Source organism: Styela clava, chromosome 9 (genome assembly GCF_964204865.1).
Source record: "Styela clava chromosome 9, kaStyClav1.hap1.2, whole genome shotgun sequence".
NCBI classification, from domain to species: Eukaryota; Metazoa; Chordata; class Ascidiacea; order Stolidobranchia; family Styelidae; genus Styela; species Styela clava.
In genome coordinates this window covers 3,773,891-3,789,307 of record NC_135258.1, presented here as the reverse complement: position 1 = coordinate 3,789,307, position 15,417 = coordinate 3,773,891, and the positions used below count along the sequence as shown (strand labels likewise).

General features: G+C 38.2%; 1 long non-coding RNA gene across 1 annotated transcript; it reads right to left on the bottom strand.

Annotated features, from left to right (window-relative positions):
* Positions 1-2,853: 2,853 nt before the first annotated feature.
* Positions 2,854-15,019, bottom strand: LOC144427218 (uncharacterized). Its single transcript, XR_013477820.1, has 2 exons — positions 14,664-15,019; positions 2,854-3,649 (listed from the first exon to the last, which is right to left on the bottom strand). It is a non-coding gene; the product is annotated as an uncharacterized LOC144427218 (long non-coding RNA).
* Positions 15,020-15,417: the final 398 nt, after the last annotated feature.

Below are 15,417 nucleotides of genomic sequence, written 5' to 3'. Positions count from 1 at the left end.
TCATTGATATCTAACGATATTTAAGGGGCCATTGTCATTTGGAAGGCTCGGGATTATCCACACTGTGAAAATTTTTGTAATTTCACAGCCATTTCTTTGTAAAAAATACGACCGGTCAACAGCATTTTGGACGAGCAACTATTTATACGTAAAAATAACAGGTGCTCCCGAAGTATGCGAACCCAGATGGCGGACAACGGAACGTAACATGGGTAACAGGTTAGGGTTAGGCGATAATTTCTTTCCAATTTTCTTTATTTTAGTCCTATTATCAGTTCGAAGACTAGCCAAGAGCCTCCCGTAGTATTTATACCTAAAATTATGGCCTAACCCTAACCTAGTACACATGTTACATTCCGATGTCCGCCATCTTGGTTCGCATACTTCGGGAGCCCCAAATAACATGATCTCTTTCAACGAAATAGTAAGTATATTTGTGAGCTTTCGATAGATCATGGTCTAACTTCTTCAAACAATACAAGATATAACTGAATATAAAGATCACAAAAATTTAATTTTTTTTTAAATTAAGTTTCTATAACTGATTTAGATGCTATGGTAATTTAATCCATATCATCTCCGAACTGTCGGTCTAACTGATGTGGTTGGGTTGAAGTTCATCTATTTGTGTGGTTTCCTTTGTTTGCTTTTAAACCATGTTTGTTTGTGTTGTTGCTGTTTTTTTGATAGTACTGTTTGTCTTTTGGTTTTGTATTTGCGTTGAAGTCCATCTCCGTTTGAGTTTTAATCTTTTCTATTGATTCCATGTGGTTGCCGAGTCTATTTTTTGTTAATCCAGAAATGTTCTTTGTTTTTCCTGTAAAGTTCGTCGTGGGTTAGTGAGTCAATGCCCAGGTATTGAAATCGTCTATATTGTGCCCTCTCCTGTTGAAGTGGTTGGCAACTGGTGTTGGAGTCCCTTTTCGAATATCCCTAAGGTGGTCTGACGTACGAGACTTTAATTTTCTTCCGGTTTCTCCTATGTACTGTTTTTGGCATTTTTTGCAGGTGATTAGGTATATGACATTTTTTGTGTTGCAGTTGACTCTATTGAAAATTTGAAACTGTTTCCCGGTCGATGTACTTCTGAATATTGAAATTTCGGATGAATGTTGACAGGTCGTGCATCCTTTTTGTTCGGTTACTTTGTGCTTTACTTTCAATTTTGCTCGTACTAATAAATCCCTTAGTGTTGGACATTTTGGGTGGTGGAAAATCACCATTCAAACCCTTAACTTATTTGAGATTTATAGATGACTGCAAATTAATTTGGACCTCTACATTAGAAAACCTAGAAAAATTTATCAAATTCGCGAACTCATACCACCCATCAATCAAGTTCACATTTGTACATTCCCAAACCAAATTACCGTTCTTAGACACAATGGTCCATTATTTTATAATAGACTAGAAACGGAACCCTACTCCAAACCAACAGACACCCACCAATATCTATTACCGTCATCCTGCCACCCAAGACATGTACACCGGAATATACCCCATGGATTAGCAATAAGAATTAGAAGAATATGTTCAACTACCGAATTTTTCAACAAACACAGTGACATCCTCAAGCAGCATCTAAAAAAGAGGAATTAACCCGAGCACTCGTTAAACAAAGCCATAGAGCGAGCAAGAAATACGGATAGAACCACGATACTGAAACCAAAAAAGCCGACAAAACGAAAAGCAGACACACCTCTGGTCACGACGTACCACCCACTCCTCCCACCAATCAGAAAAATATTTCAAAAGTACCAATACATCCTACACCGCGACGCCCGACTTCAGAAAATATCCCCCCCCCCCCCCCATTATAGGCTACAGAAAATGTCCAACACTAAGGGATTTATTAGTACGAGCAGAATTGAAAGTAGAGCACAAAGTAACCGAACAAAAAGGATTTGAAATATGCAACAGAAAAGGATGCACGACCTGTCAACATTCATCCGAAATCTCAATATTCAGAAGTACATCGACCGGGAAACAGTTTCAAATTTTCAAACGAATCAACTGCAACACAAAAAATGTTATTCACCTAATCACCTGCAAAAAATGCCAACAACAGTACATAGGAGAAACCGGAAGAAAATTAAAGTCTCGTACGTCAGACCACCTTAGGGATATTCGAAAAGGGACTCCAACACCAGTTGCCAACCACTTCAACAGAGAAGGGCACAATATAGACGATTTTAATATCCTGGGCATTGGCTCACTAACCCACGACGAACTTTACAGGAAAAACAAAGAACATTTCTGGATTAACAAAATATAGACTCGGCAACCACATGGAATCAATAGAAAAGAATAAAACTCAACCGGAGAGGGACTTCAACGCAAATACACAACCAAAAGACAAACAGTACTATCAAAAAAACAGCAACAACACAAACAAACATGGTTCAAAAGCAAACAAAAGAAACCACACAAATAGATGAACTTCAACCCAACCACATCAGTTAGACCGACAGTTCGGAGATGATATGGATTAAATTACCATAGCATCTAAATCAGTTATAGAAAACTTAATTTTAAAATAAATTAAATTCTTGTGATCTTTATATTTACAGTTATATCTTGTATTGTTTGAAGAAGTTAGACCATGATCTAACGAAAGCTCACAAATAAACTTACTATTTCGTTGAAAGAGATCATGTTATTTTTACTTATCACTCTAATACTATCTCGTTCAAGCATCCTTGTGGTGAGTACCACATACGGATCCGAAGTAGAAAGTAAACAAAGAGAAAGGACCTGCAGTTCAATACACAATATCCAAGTCCCGAAAGTAGACTAGTTGCGGAAACGTTAAATACACGATAACTAATCAACAGAGCTATGCCAAACTGGGAGAACAGTTAACCTGTAGTACTACTAACAGTTTACAACAAGAATTACACAGATTAACGGCAATAAAACACTATAATAATAATAACCTAATACACAGAGGAAATTCCACACTGCCGGCACTCTGACAAACCAGCTAAAAAGGCAAGATACTCAGCTGCTCCCTAGTGACTCAAGTGGTGAGAATAAATATGGGCATACAGAATAAAACAAAGTTATAGACGTGGTCGTCTCACAGTGCTACGTAAACATGGGGCTTCGTATGTCATCTCGACATAGAATTTATAGCTCACGATAAAAAAAATCTTAATATTTGTAGAAGCTTGACGGGGTGTGACCTTATGCACCCTGCTTGCTACACAAACACCAAGGGCGCTGAACCATGCGCCGATGTTTTCCAGTCTAAACGCTCTAGTCTATCCCAATACAGCAATATTTGTCTATGTTCGGTCCAGACAATCCTCTCCAAATTATCCCGTCTCATAACTGAGATAAGCAAACTAAAGTCCACAAGCCCACAATACGCAACTTTAAACACAGGAGAATTGTAATGTGTCGTGAAATTATCTTGCTCAGCACAAAATATATAATCGAGATGTCAGATGGAGCCAAATAGATTACGGAAACAGATGACGAATACATTTAGAGATTAGATAGAGAGGTTTTATAAAGAAAACAAATACACCATAAATACTATGAATTTGCCGCATAAATAACCAACATGCAATCAAATTATATCGCTTACCGACTGTTTTTAGCCAAGGGCAACAATATATCGAAGCTTTTATGTAACTGCAGAACACTGAAATAAACATTAACAAATGAGCACTACAGTAACAGTACTTAACCCTACAGCATTGATTGTGGCAATAAATATAATACCAACCGTATTTCATCCAAATAAGACTACTACATAACAAGCCAAATGCAAGGAAATACAGAAAACTCACCAAGAATATTTCACAAAACAATCAAAACGCAGGACAGATTCACAAATTGCAATTCAATAATCCAGAGTTCAATGCAGTAAATTTTAAACTACTAGCAAGTTACATAAGCATGAAACAAAGGAAACCATAATAAGCACACTATAATTAATATGATACAGCTTTTCATAATGCTAAATCGCCATAGAAGTAACGCATTGCAACAGCAAACTAGCTGTGCACATTTACAATTTCGGCCCTAACGTGAGGCGATACAATAACGATGTAAACACGCAAATTGCAGTAGACAGAAACCTTCTTGGCTCGGTCTACAGATAATAAAGAAAGACATCAAATGCGAGTAATGAAATGAGACGTTTGCAACGTTGACAAACGAAAAGATGCAATACGTGTCAGCAATAAAGGAATAAACACTATTGGCGCTGGAGATCTAACATTCCCCTCCACAAATTCATGTACATAGGAAATAAGTTTCAAAACACACAATATGATCTCCAAGCCTCAATAGTCATATAGTGCCTTCAACAACAAAAACGAGTTTTGTGATGGGACGCTTTACCAAGCTATTACGAGTTTTAACAAGCACTGTTCGAGTGTTCGTATCAGTCCCTTCTCGTCTGGATACACATCTATGATTCTTCCCATAGCCCATTTTGATCGAGATTGAGAATTGTCCATCACCAGGACAACATCTTCTTTCTTGAAATTTCTCTCTTTCTGGAACCACTTGTGTCGCTCAATAATCGTAGGCAGATACTCTCGAATCCATCTTCTCCAAAATTCATTTGCAAGTTATTGAGATTGTGCCCATCGACGTTTAACATAGCAATCATTCTTGTCAAAAACTCCAGGAGGCATATTTTGATTTGACCGAAGCAATAACAAGTGATTCGGCGTTAAAGGCTCTTTATCCTGTGGGTCAAATGTTACAGGAATTATTGGACGACTGTTCAAGCATGATTCACACTCGACCAAGGCGGTCCTAAAAACTTCATCTGTCATAGTTTGACCCTGAGTAACAGCATTGAAAATTCGACGAATTGACCGAATCTTTCGTTCCCATGCACATCCATGATTTGAACCTGTAGGCGGTGATTTATGCCATGTTATCCTCTTTTGACGTAAGTATCCATGAATTTGAGAATCATTCCACATCTTCAAGGAATTTTCAAGTATTTTCTCTGCCAATACAAAATTCCCAGCATTGTCACAATATATATAAGTACACTGACCCCTTCGAGCAATAAATTGTCGGAGTGCAGATATGAAAGAATCAGCAGACAAACTATTTACCACCTCAATGTAAACAGCACGAGTTGTCATACACGAGAATACACAACCCCATCTTTTCACATCACTTCTTCTCTGTCGAACAAGAAAATGTCCAAATAGGTCAACACCAACATGACTGAACACTGGTTCGTCTGATTTCAGTCGACAGGAAGGTAGATCTGCCATAAATTGCTTTCTAGGGCGGGCATTTCGCTTTCGACAAGAAACACAATTTCCGATGACCCTTCTTACTGCAACTCCACCTTTGATTATCCAGTACTTTTCTCTTAATGATGTCCTTGTATGACCCATACCCGAATGACCAACTTTGTTGTGATGATCCCTGATGACTAGATCCGTAAGATGTGATATATGAGGCAATATGATGGGATGCTTTGATGAATGCATAATTGGTGCATTTTCCAAGCGTCCTCCTACTTTAATCAAACCATCTTCTAGAACAGGATTAAGTTTCAACATCCGGCGAAAGCAATCACATTTACTGATAACTTTACCATTCAATAAACATTTCATTTCTCCACGAAAGCTTTGTCTTTGAACATATTCAATAATATCTCTTTCAGCATAGCTCAGTTCCTGCACGGTTAGTCTTGATGGCAATTCAGTGAGCTTGTCTATTGACTTCATAAGAGAACACAAATATTTCTTGAATCGTATGAGCCAACAAGTTGCTTTCTTCAAACGGTAGAATGTAGAAAAGTATCCTATGAACCTGTCCATGACAGAAGACTCTTCCTTTATTACAAATGCCAACTTTGTTTCTGCAACTGGCTTTGGACAAAATTCAGACGGTGGATCAGGAAAACAGTCCGGCCTCTTTGGCCACTTGTCTTCAGAGAGATGCAAAAATTCAGGCCCATTGATCTGTCGTCCTGACTTATGAATCAACTCTAAGACCACGCGAAGCATCACCAGCTGGATTCATCTTCGTTGGAACATGGCGCCACTGTGATACATCAGTATCTCTATCAATTTTTGCTAAACGATTAGCAACAAATGTGGAGAATTGTTTCTTCGAATTTCTTATACTTTGAAGTACGGCTGTGGAATCAGTCCAGAAAGTTGAAATGCATTCATTCATCTTCAATTCTTTCCTTAGGACAAGATTTAACGTTACAGCGAGAACTGCAGCCGTTAATTCAAGTCTGGGTATAGTTGCACGAGAACATGGAGCAAGTCTTGCCTTTCCATCCAAAAATGCCACATGAATTTGGCCATTTTTATCGATTATTCGTAGATATGAAACAGCTCCATATGCTAATTCTGATCCATCAGAAAAGTGATGTACTTCATAGGAAACAACTTTTCCAAAATCAAATGGCTGATAGCATCGCTGTATCTTCACCTGTTCTAAGCTTTGCAGTTGATGTAGCCAGTTTCGCCATTTAACAGCATCATCATCTGCAATTTCTTGATCCCATCCCACATTTTGCTTGCAAAGTTCTTGCAACAATAACTTGGCAAGTAGCGTTATTGGAGCCGCTATACCAAGTGGGTCAAAAACAGATGCTACAATTGAAAGTATACCTCCCCTGGTATTTGGTTTGTCAGCAATATCAACCTTGAATCCGAACTCATCATTTGCCACATTCCACTGAATACCAAGAACTCTTTCTTTGGCATTGCCATCAATGACATGATTTTGAACACATTTAGCTCTCTTTTCTTTTGGGATCATAGACAGTAATTCATCATTATTGGTGAGCCATTTAGTCAAGTTGAATCCTCCTTTTGACATCAATTGTGTCAATTTTCTGACAGTCTCTATGCCTTCATCGACTGATTCAGCAGTTGTCAAGCAGTCATCGACATAGAAATCTTCATTAACAATTTCTGAAATTCTAGGTTTGTGTTTATTTCCAAATTTCATCGCCGTCTGTTTCAAGCAAAATGCAGCACAAGACGGACTCGATGCAGCCCCAAATATGTGAACTTGCATACGATGTTGAACAGGTTCCTTTAAAATGTCCCCGTCATCCCACCATAAAAACCTTAGTGCACCCGTGTCCTGAGGTGCCACTCTAACCTGGTGGAACATTGCTTCCACATCGGCCACCAATGCAACTTGTCCCCTGCAAAATCTTGGAAACCCAGGAGTGACGATACCAAATCTGGTCCGGACATTAAGCAATCATTCAGAGACACATTTCCATATTTGGCTGCAGCATCAAACACTACACGAACCTTTCCCGGCTTATTCTGGTTCATGACAGGAAAATGATGAAGATACCAAACTGTATTAGACGTATCAATTTCGGCATATGGAATTCTTTTGGCATATTCTGCCTTGATATATCCTTGAATAACTTCGACATACCTTTTATGCAAATCGGAATCTCTCATCAGTCTATTTTTGAGGCTACGAAGTCTTTTCTTTGACATCTCTTTGTTATCCGGTAGATGTTCTCCATGGCAAAGGAAGTTGAAAATGACCATCAATATGTTTCACCGAATTCTGCATAATTTCATATACTGCTCGATCTTCTCGAGAATTTGGAATATCAAGCACTGAAGTTTCATTGCCAAAATCTGTTGTCGACAAAGTTTCAATTTCCTTTTGTGTTTCCAAATCATTACACTTGACAAAATTGACATAATGATCAGATGCAAAATGAACTTCTCTGATACCTGATGGCGACTCAAATCTGGGCCCGAACAGCGACCAGCCAAGAACAGTCCTCACTGCCTTAGGTGCTTTCCTCGGTCCATTTCGAACATCTTGGAAACAGACGAGTTCCGCATTGTCAGCACCAATTAGAAGATTCACTGTTCCTCCTTCCAAGATAGGCAATCTTACATCTTGAAGTTGCGGCATCATTTTGAGGAACCTTTGGTCGGGCGATTTATTAGGCTTAGCAGGAATTTTTTCAACCGAGATCACATCTGTGATTCCATGTTCAGCACCACCATCTAGCGGCGATACAACTAAACTGCCAGATATACCCTTGTATTGTATTGGCCTCTGTCCAATTGTGCGTAGTGTGATATCTCTTGTATTTCCTGTTACTTCGAGATATTCCATCAAACGTTCACTACACAGAGTAACTGTAGATGCCGGATCCAGCAAGGCGTATGTCTTTTCACCATTGCGAACATTGACCGGTACCACACACAAATAAACATCTTGCCGGACACTTTTTCCCTTGAACTTTGATGAATTCTCCAATGAATATGCAGCGGGTCACTCTTCTGGCCTTTTCGATTTTTCAAGAATTTCAATAAATCTATGAAGCAGCGTGTGATGTCGATTTCCTTTACATCCATGTACTTTGCACCGGCTGGGCTTCTTGCAATTACGAGCCAGGTGACCAAGAGACAGACACTTGAAACACAATTTCTGCTCCTTCAAGAGACTGACCTTTTCTTCATTCGATTTACTCTTGAAGTCCGGGCAGTTCCACAAATTGTGCGGTTTAAGACAACATACACATGTCAAATCCCGTTTTTGTTCAATGGGTTCCCTTCTGGCCTCAGCATCAATATTATAGGTTGCAGCTCTGTTTCTCCTCACAGGACTCATTAAGGACGAATCTCATTCAGCTTTTTCCCATACATAAAATTTTTCACATCAGCCCAATTACAAACATAATCAACCAGATGACAATATTTTGCCTGACGACCAGTCTTTCTTTGAATCCTGAGCGCTTCATGTGGCCATCATCCTAAACATCTTCAGGAAGTTTAGCCATCAGCATTCCCATAGTGTCCAGGGTGTTTACATTTGCAAATTCATCAATGACTTCCAGAGCAGGGGTGCACAACTCAAATGAGGATACGTGCCAAATTTTTTAAAATAATCTTGTCGCGTGACACGCACAATCGTTGGTATTGTAATCAAACTCCCGTAGAACACACATCAAATAAATTTTAATATTAATACATAATAACGAATATCCATCTATTTATTGTACCAATTTAATGTCCTGAAAAACTGCTGATTTGAAGATGTTTTTTATGGACTAAATTTGAAATGTTGGGCTTCAAGGGAGAAGTAGCGATGCGCATCACTGAATCTAGATGTTCATCTAGTAAACGAGTCCGTAGCTGGAATTTGTTTATTTTCATGATTGAGAATGCCTGTTCACAACTGTACGTGCTTGCAAATTGACAAATCCATATTTTTGCATTTCTCAACAAAACTGGATAATTCTCTTCTTCGAGGCGAGAGTAGAACTCAAGTAATGAATTTTCTTGAAAAACATCCTGCAAAACTTGATTTTACCTCAAATCCAGAAGTTCCAGTTGAGCGTCAGCGTCTTCAATATATTCAACATCCACACTAAATGGTCTTTGAAATAAGTCCATTTGCGGCTTCCGGTCATTAAGATCTTGAAAGCGTTTTAAAAAGTTTTGACGAAGATCGCCGCACATTACGGCATACTTCTCAAAGTCAGGAACCAAGTCTGCCTTTCTTTTTTCCAAAAACAAAGACATACTTTTAAACTGGATTATGTTGCCAGTTGATTGTTGCTTCTGAAACAGTTCCAGTTTACTTTGAAAAGCATCGACAGCATTTAATGACTCCGGAAGTAGTTGGTTACGTCCTTGCATTCTGATACATAGGTTGTTCATATGCTGTGTGAAATCTACCAAAAAAGTGAGATCTAGCAACCAAGTATTGTCACACAAGAACGTCATAACATCTGCACCACTTTTAGTCTTCAGTGTTGGACTATTTTCCTGTAAAAATATTTTAATTTTTTCAAAAAGACTAAGGAAGCGCTGCAAAACGTTTCCTCGACTTAACCAGCGAACTTGGGAATGATATACCAAGTCTTTGTATTGTGTATTCTTCTCCAACAAGAATGCTCGAAATTGGCGGTGATTTAATCCTTTCGACAGAATTTCATTCACACATTTTACAACAACGTCCATAACATGGGTCATCTTTATACTTTGAGCACAAAGGGACTCTTGGTGAATGAAGCAGTGGAGAGTAATAATGTCCTGGGTGAAATCAGATTCTTGCAAGTACTTTTTCAATAGCGCCACCGCGCCATTTTTTTTACCAGTCATAGAAGCTGCACCATCTGTCGTCAATCCAACTAGTTTGGTAAATTTGGAATTTTATAGTGAAGCGCATTTAACACAGCTTCTTTTATATCTACCCCGCGTGTTGTGTCATAAAGAGGAATAAGTCCGACAAGATCTTCATAAACAGATAGGTCTTTTGCTACAGTGCGGATAAAAACTGATAATTGCGCAGTATCACTCATATCACAGCTTTCATCAAAAGTCAGTGAAAAGTATTCGAAGAAATCTACTTTCGATTGCAGTTGCTCATTTAGATTTTTTAGTTTCGCCACCAAATTTTCTCTCAGTTGTCCGAAAGTTTTATCACATTTGTGTTGATGTTGGGCGTTATAGTGTCTCTTCACATTGAAGGCTTTCGAAATAGAAAGAGTTGTGCCACAAACCAAGCATAAGGGCTTCTGCTTCCATTCAATAAAATCACTTGTCCTTAAATTCACGAGTCATCTCCTTTTCTTTTGCAGCGAATGGTTTTGCTCATTGCTGCAATCAGTGCGAATTAAGGTGTTAGTATTGGTATCGTCAAGAAAGCTAATGGTAAGCTGCTGGCAACACAAGAATACAATGGAATTAATATATGTCGTCAAACCAACCACTAACCCTACTAGTTTCTGCTTCTGATAGAACTAAGAGCTAGGTACACGCAAAGTGACTATAAACCAAGTGGAGACACCGAGTGCAATGATGCATATCGGACGTCATTTTGTGCCCAGCGAATCAAGGTAACGCGGCAGCGTCGGTTTGTTTTAGCTTCGTCAGAAGGTCTCGTTCGTCAATTTGTTTGAAGATTTTTCACTGTTTGCATTTTATTCGGGTAATTTCAATCTTTTTTCTTTGCTATTTGCCTCGTGGAATCAAACTGGTATCGTGCGGTTTCGTGAAAGTTGCGATAGTTATCTTATCATTCCGTGTGAGTTATGCAACTTTGAAACCTCATATCTCACGAACCTTTTATTATATGCAGATAAGATTTATATTGTGTGAGAGACAATCTAGGAGACTAAATATAATTATGAGATGGAGATAAAATGTAGCCATTATCATACAAAAATCGCCAAAATTGAAAAGCGTGGATTTTTTTTGAAAGCTTTTGAATTAAATAACAAAAACTTCGATTTGTCCTTGTTTTAACCTAATATGACATCGACACATTTGCAGAGGTTGAAGATAGCTTTAAACATTAGATAGAATTTATCGTGCACCAGTCAAATTGTATAAGTTATTTCATTCAATGTTCTCCAATTCTTGACATGACCACTGCGCCAGCTTGAGTTAAACAACAACGTTCCCTAATTACTTCGTTACACAATTACGTATCAACGTTCCGTATGAAAAACACATATCTCTTTCCTTCGCAAGTGTGAAACGTCATTAACCTAGTGCATACGTTTAAATCAGGTACTATTTGAACTGGTATTATGATATCTGTTCACACCATGCCGAAAGTTTGGAGCCCGTGTTTTACATTAATCATTCCAGAAACTGATGAAATGAATTTTCTCGGTAAAATTTTTCTTAATTTAACGAGCTGTTGCAATAGTTCCTCCAAAAATTATAGAATGTAGACGATCTCATGGCTAGCACATTGTGCGACCTCATGAATTTCATCGAAGCATGCACATTATAAGGTACAAAATTTAAAAACCAGCCGCCGCGACTGGTGTTGCAGGTCTTATCAACTTATTATTGGCAGGATATTTCGATTCTTTTGCGTCGGAAAATGTAAAATATTTACTAGGTGATCTAGCGACTCCATCATGTCTTCTACGTTCTCGTTGATAGAACTTCATTGTAATTTTATCGATATCCAACAGTGAAAAATTAGCCTTGGTGTTTCCTGGGAACCCTATGAGGACAATGGGTTCAAATTGTTTGTTTGTTTCTATGGAAAGTGTCAATCCCGATGAATGCCCACAATCGTTACTTACTCTTTTTAAGTCTTACACACATGATAAATATTTGAAAATTGATAGTTTTACCCAATATTTATGCCACCCATCCAAAAAAGCAATCGTATTTTTGCGCGAAGCATAAACTATATTTCATAATTATATGCCTTTCATAAGATATGTTCGCCTGTTACTTTTCTGACAGTTAAGTTGCTTGAAATATATTTCCCAACTTACCACAATATCGCTTTTAAAACTTTGAAACGTTTTCTCAATTTGAGGTTGAATATTCACGCGAAAGAGGAGATAAATAAAATTTTTGAAAAACGGTATGGTAGTACAGTGGTTCCCAACCGCCGGTCCGCGGACCAATGCCGGTCCGCGAGAAATTTCGTTGTTTTCCGCCGTCATATTGCGACGTCTTTCGAGACATCTTGGCGCCGAGCAATCACACTTTTCGCTTTTTCGGCTCCGATTCATCGCGAATGCGCTCTATGAAATCTGGCAAGATTCAGAAACCTAAAACACGGCACGCGTGCTTTGCTGTTCTACGTGCTTTTCCTGATTAATATAACCATCCATATCATACGTTATGCATAATTCTCTCTTTTTAAACCAGAAAACAGTCAAAAACAGTATAGTTTTCCAGTGATGTATGAACTTGCGACCCTACAGGTGGCCACGAGACGCGCAAAAAAGCATGGGCCGCAGAGATCTTTTTCAGTATTTTGAGCAGACACCGTAGGATTTTGAGCTTCGTGCCAAGTCATCAACGACTTTATCATTGTAATGTAAATTCATTCGTTCAAGGCGTCAATCAACTGTAGAGGGATTAATATGATAAACCCAACGAAAAAGCTTGATTAAAATTGTGATTCATTTTTACAGTCCAGATTTAAAACAGAATTACTTGAAACAATTTTAGATATTACTTGATAACGAATACCCATTGCTTAATAATCGAGCAATCAAACTGTTGTCCGTATTTTCAACCAGTTACTGTGTTAGTTTTTCTCCGTTTTTTTTAGGTGTGCATTTTTGCACACCTAGAAGCATATATTGGGTGCCCGACATTGCATTATATTACGCAAATATATGTTATTCAGAAATATATATGTTTCTGTTCCGGTTATCTCAATTTTTTGCTGGTCCGCCAACACATTTAATTTAATTTTATCGGTCCGCCAGGGTAAAAAGGTTGGGAAGTACTGTGCTAGTAGACTTGCTGCAAGAGCTCAAGTCAAACAGATAATATATTATTTTATACACTCCAGATTATTAGATGTTCTTGTGAACTCGATATACGCCGTTATCCTTCATTCCATGCATGTAGTATATTTTCCTAATATTATTTTGACAATGTACACCTTGTTAACGCATATTTTAATATCATGACATGTACCGCAAAAATAGTTCTGTAGTAAATTTGTATTGTAGTTCTGTCAGTTTGTTGAAATAGGTTTTGTGCAAGTAGCGATACGTACATCAGAAATTTTATAATAAAATGTGTATCTTTTGTTTAATATTTAGGTCTCATTTGGTTGATTTTAACCTTAACTTCGTATATGCTGACCATACCGCCGAGCCGAGTTATCCGAGAAACATCTGCGAATAATTAATTTTTCAGAAGAATGTTCATTCGTTTTGCCGCTGCGAAAGTTTGGTCCAAATTATTGAGCATCGTCTTTTTTTATTCAGCTGTTTAACAATCGCAGATTTAAATCACTTATACAGCGATAGAATTCTGGACACAAAATGGCTGGTGTGACGTCACACGAGCGCTTACAACGTTACCAATGCATGTCCTCACTTGGATAAAAGTCACTTTGGGTACACGTGAATCGAAGTGCAAAGTGAATATAATATAGTCAAGTCATACGGTAGTCGCTTTGGTGGAAATGAATATGCCGATATAGATTATTACGACATAAACACACCTCATTGCCATCAGCGATGCGTGGAAAAGTCACGTTTCACCTACCGGTACCTAACTGCTCGCTACTCTAGGCCAGTCTAATTACTAATTTGAAGCAACTACCTTCTGAATAGAGGGCAACGAGCTAGCAATGTGTGGATAAACGTGATCATTCAAGTTTCTTTCGATATAAACGTGTTATTTCAATGTTTGTCATAACTAATTATTTTTTTTCACAAAACCGTTAGCGTGCCACGTCGGAGCGCATGGCGTGCCAAATTTGGCACGCGTGCCACGTGTTGTGCACCCCTGTTCTAGCGTTCCCAGGCATCGCTCCATTACTTGCGATATTTACAATAGCTGCTCTGGCTTGTCATCACGCACACTTGGAAACTCCTTTAGAACTTTTTCACATGCACCAGCGATAATATGAGGCTGACCATATTCTTCAAACAGCCACTGCCTAACAAGCTTGTATCCATTCTCAGGCTTCTTTGTGAAGTATTCTAATAGTGCACGACTTCTCTCTTCACAATATTGCAACAAACACACAAGTTTGCTTGTTTCTAGTTTCGGTGCCAGTGGATGTCAAAATTTGTTAAGAAAGACATATACTTCAAAGGATCTCCATTGAACACAGGTAACTTCAGGTTTCTGAAAGAAGAATTCTTCTCGTCCATGATAATGGTGATACTGTATAACTGGATATGATTCTCTTGTTCTCCGCTGAAGAAAACTCACCAAGAATATTTCACAAAACAATCAAAACGCAGGACAGATTCACAAATTGCAGTTCAATAATCCAGAGTTCAATGCAGCAAATTTTAAACTATTAGCAAGTTGAATAAGCATGAAACAAAGGAAACCATAATTAGCCCAATATATTTAATATGATACAGCTTTTCATAATGCTAAATCGCCATAGAAGTAACGCATTGCAACAGCAAACTAGCTGTGCACATTTACAATTTCGGCCCTAACGCGAGGCGATACAATAACGATGTAAACACGCAAATTGCCGTAGACAGAAACCTTCTCGGCTCGGTCTACAGATAATAAAGAAACACATCAAATGCGAGTAATGAAATGAGACGTTTGCAACGTTGACAAACGAAAAGGTGCAATACGTGTCAGCAATAAAGAAATAAACACTAATGGCGCTGCAGATCTAACAATTTCTCACCTCTTATTATATCGAGTGGAAGGTTATTTTATTTTAGGCATCATGTAAACTGGTGAATAAACTGACAGCACTCATTCTCAAACGGACAGGAGTACTTGCAGTCACGACTCCAACTACTGGTGAATCTTGTAGTTTTACGCTGTATCTTTTATCGGACCAAAGCAATGCAAATGTTTCGGTTAATATAATTTTGAATTGAGTTGCATATTTTTTTAATTTAACTATTTGCTTAAAGTTTTAAAAATATCTCAGATCGCAACAAATGCGACTTATGAATTTGAATTTCTGACTCCGTCAAAGCCTGACGTACTT